This window comes from Macaca mulatta, chromosome 6 (genome assembly GCF_049350105.2).
Source record: "Macaca mulatta isolate MMU2019108-1 chromosome 6, T2T-MMU8v2.0, whole genome shotgun sequence".
Taxonomy (NCBI): Eukaryota; Metazoa; Chordata; class Mammalia; order Primates; family Cercopithecidae; genus Macaca; species Macaca mulatta.
In genome coordinates, this window is record NC_133411.1 from 64,788,323 (window position 1) to 64,792,913 (window position 4,591).

Consider the following 4,591-nt stretch of genomic DNA (forward strand, 5'->3'; position numbering starts at 1 on the left):
AAGTAGAGTTAGTATACAACCCGGCAATTCCACTCCTAGCTATACACCCAAGAGAAATGAAAACATATGTCTACACAAAAACATATACACAAATTTCATAGCAGCATTATTCATAGTCACCAAAAAATGGTAACAACCCAAATGTCCATCAACTAAAGAATGGATGAACAAAATACGGATCTGTGACTCACACTTGTAATCCCAACACTTTGGAAAGGAGGATTGCTTGAATACAGGAGTTTGTGACCAGCCTTGGCAATATAGTGAGACCCCATTTCTTAAAAAAAAAGATTAAAAAATTAGCTAAGTGTGGTGGCACACACCTGTGGTCCCAGCTACTAAAGAGGCTGAGGTGGGAGTATTGCTTGAGTCTGGGAGGTTGAGAGGTTGAGGCTACTGGGAGCCATGATCACATCACTACACTCCAGCCTGGGTAACAGTGAGACCTTGTCTTTAAGAAAGAGAAAAAGATACATCGCTACAATGGAATATTCGACCCTAAAAAGAACACATATTACAAGATAGATAAATCTTAAAAACATTAGGCTACATGAAAGAAGCCTGTCACAAAGAACCACTTATTGTATGATTCCATTTCTATGAAATGTCCAGAATAGGCAAATCTATAGAAACAAAAAGTAGATTAGTGATTGCCTGGTGCTGGGAGTGGGGGAGGCATGAAGGGACTAGAGGTTGATGGATAAGGAGTACAGTGTTTCTTTTGAGGGTGATGAAAATATTCTGAAATTGTGGCTACACAATTATAGGAAAAGCTATTGAATCGCACACTTTAAATGTGTGAATTGTATGGCATGTGAATTATATTTCAATAAAGCCATTACAAAAACAAACAATAGAACTAGGGGACCAGGGCAGGAATGGAGAACCCAGACATTAACTGGAAGGCAGAAGTTGAGAGAGAGAGCAGGCGGGCAGGCAGCTTGAGGCAGTTCCTAGGTCAGACCCTCCTGACCTAGGTATAAATATTCACTTATTTATACATCCTTATGTAGGGCATGGATCTTTTCTTTGGGAATGATCCGCTGACTGTACTTCACACTTTGTCTCTTACTTAATTTAGATTAATAGTACATTGGTGACAATTTTCAGTTTGTGATTATTTTTTGTTTTGTGCTGCTGCTGTGGCTGGGTCTGCGCTGCTTCAAAGTGAGGCACTGATAGGGCCAGCTGAACTTAAACCACCAGGGAGAGCGTAGACACTTCTGTGCAAAAAGCTGCTGTTTTTACAACAGAAGACTGCTTTTATAGTTGCTGCTATTAAAGAATTCCAGAGAGGCTGCTTCTGTGTCATGACTATGGGGGAAGCATGAGGTGAGCACTATGTTGATTTGTTTATTTAGACCCTCAGAGTCATTAGATTGAGTTACTCAGGCTCAGTTCAAGTCCTTTTTTCGTATATTCCTTTATTTAGTCCTTTTTACCCCCATATTCCACCTTAGCAACCATTCTAATGAGCACAGTGGGAGTCTTTTTGTTTACATGTGTAGGCTTGAATATTGAGTGTTACCATTTTGTATGCATGTATATGTATCTCACATTTTGGAAATATTATTATATTGGATATCCCATTCTGTTTCTTCCTTTTTCACTCAATACTTTGTTTTAAAGACCCATCTGTGCTGTTAGGTATACATCTACTTCTTTGCTTCTAACTGCTCACTGGTGGTGTCTACTGCACATTACCTATCCACAGTCTCTGTGATTGGCATACATGTTGCCTTCCTGTCCCTGTTACTCCAAATAACATGTGGAACCCATGAGACTATGCCTCATAGACCTCCAACTGCAGGAGTGTAATTAACCTAAGGCTCAGCTCTGAGCTCTGAAAGCTAGCTCTGGGTTTTACCTGAGGCCATGCTTCCTGTGGACTGCTCCTAGCCAGTGACTGAGCACAGCAGGGTGACTAAGACAGGCTCATTCCTGGGAGACAGGGACTCTTCCCATGGCTGATTAGGGCTTGAGGACTTCCTGGTGGATTTGGAGAACCTTCCACCAGGTTCTTAGGATGCTTCCACCAACCTTCCTTCCCTCTCCTTCATTTGCGGTCAGATTTCATTGTGGTATGAGTTCTCCTATCCCTCCCTATTTTCTCTCACAGGTATTCCCTCTAAGAAAATTTTTGTATGTTTAATTGGTTTAATCTGCTTATTGCCATCTGTTTCTTAGACGACCCATGCTGACCCTAATCCTATACCAAACATCCTTGTACATATCCCCTAAGGAGGATGTATAAAGGTTTCTTGGAGTTGTACACCTAGGAGGGAAATTGCTGGGTCATAGGGTGGGGCCAGGTTGCCCCTGGAGTGGCTGCTCACACCTGGATTCTCACCAGCAGTGCATGGGTTCCTGCATCTTTGCATCTGTGCCTATTCATGGCATTATGCTGCTAACCTATGCCCGCCTAAGAGCCATAGAGTGGTATCTCTTTGTTGTTTCAAATTCCTTTTCTTTGATTACTAAAATTATTAATCACTTCTTATACATATTAGTCTTTAGGGATTCTTTTTCTGTCAAAGGAATTGCCTACTATGCACTTTAGTCATTTTTGTGTTTGCATTCCTTTCTTTTTCGTTTCAGTTTTAGGAATTCTTTGTATATTCTAGATACAAGAGCCACAGTAGCTACCACATGGCCAAACTGAGAAAACAGGATGTGGGGGAATATCTTCAATTCTTCTTTTTCAACTTTGTATGATCTCTGGTTGTTTTTAGACGTTGCAGTCATCTCCTAATTTGCCATCTAATAACTTTGTTCATGATGGCTTTGAACAGCCATTTTTAATTTTAGCGTGATCAAGAGCATCATTGCGGAGTTGGGGGAGGGGGTTGTCTGTGCATCACATTGTAGTCCAGAGCTTGAACCACAGCCAGGCACACAGACTTCATTCCTGGCCTACCCTGTCCTAGATGTTACCTAGTTAAGTCACTTCTCTGTTTTTTTTCACTTTGACTTTCCCCATCCCTAACTATTAGAATGACCTGACAAATGTTACTAAAACAAACACTATAAATAATATTGAGTCTTTTAATGATGACTATCCCAAGTATTACTTCTTGATATAGGTGATTTTCATGGCGTAGGACAAAGTGACCTTAAATCCTTGTAAAGATGCCCTGACAGCTCCAGCCTACTTATCATTTTCAAATTCAACCAGAGCAATACCATGCTTCGCAGGTACCAAACGTACTTTCTTGAAACCAGGGAACCGATTAAATAGCACAGATAACATCATCTCATGAGTCTCTGCTGGTAAATTAACTTAAAAATAAAACAGAATTCAGAGGGTAGTAAGAACCTGAGGACTTGGTGTTGAATTTCCTTGGGTATCGGCTTAATTCAGTGTTTCCTGACCAGGCTTTCTGTTTGCAGTTGTTGCTGTCTGTTCCACAGTTTGGGCTTTTTTCTTTTCTTTTGTCAGCAAAAGTGCCACACATTTTAGAAATAATATCAGAATCTGTTCTTGCATACTGGATTTGCATTGGTTTGTCACACAATGGAAATCCTTGTAACTGTCTCAAGGCATTTGTGGATGAGCCCAGTGTCTCCCACTCATCTTCATGGTCTTTAGAGCCACAATATTTACCACATGGCCAAACTGAGAAAACAGGGCACATGGGAATGTCTTCAATCCTTCTTCTTTAATTTTGTCATTCATATTGTTGATATACATTAAGCGATTTGGTCTGATATCCATGTTTTGAATTCAGTTGTTCAAATAGCCTGAGGCCTGCACCATTTCCAGTAAGCACCCAGCAAGTTCCCTGTCTTTCAACTTTTCATCTCAAAGACAAAGACAATACGAGAGAATCCTACTCATCTAAAGCAACTGGGAAGACAGGTAGTTGGCTGATAAAAATAATCATTAAATACCATACATATGTTAAACATTTTCTTTCAACTTAAAACATACAAAAATATTCACTTATTTATACATCCTTATGTAGGGCATAGATCTTTTCTTTGCGAATGATCCGCTCACTGTACTTCACACTTTGCCTCTTACTTAATTTAGATTAATAGTACATTGGTGACAATTTTCAGTTTGTGATTCTTTATTTTTTAATTTTTAATTTTTTTAGAGATGAAGTTGCTCAGGCTGGTTTTAAACTCCCAGGCTCAAGCGATCCTCCTGCTTCTGCCTCCCGAGTAGCTGGAACTACTACAATAGGCATTCACCACCATGTCTGTCCTGTTTGGTATTCATTAAAGTGTAACAAAGCTGCGTAGGATGGTGCATGCCTGTAGTTCCAGTTACTCAGGAGGCTGAGGTGGGAGGATTGCTTGAACCCAGGAGGTTGAGGCTGCAGTAAGCTATGATCATGTCACTGCACTCCAGCCTGGGTGACAGAGTGAGACCCTGTCTCTAAAAATAATGATAAAGTGTAACAAGACCTTACATCTTCTAGATTTTTATAATTTTTTCTGCCTTTTTACAGTTGCTCTTATTCAGATTTCATTGAACAGAAAGTTGTTTTAAATTATATCTTTCCAAAGCATTGCACTTAATTTTCTCAGGAACAACTCTTCACACGTATGTTTAATAAGTTTATGTACTCTTTAATTAAATTGT

At 39.8% G+C, this 4,591-nt stretch overlaps 1 pseudogene; it reads right to left on the reverse strand.

The window, feature by feature from the left end:
- Positions 1–3,067: 3,067 nt before the first annotated feature.
- LOC100425887 (U2 small nuclear ribonucleoprotein B'' pseudogene) lies at positions 3,068–3,715 on the reverse strand (annotated as a pseudogene).
- Between the last annotated feature and the right edge of the window lie 876 nt (positions 3,716–4,591).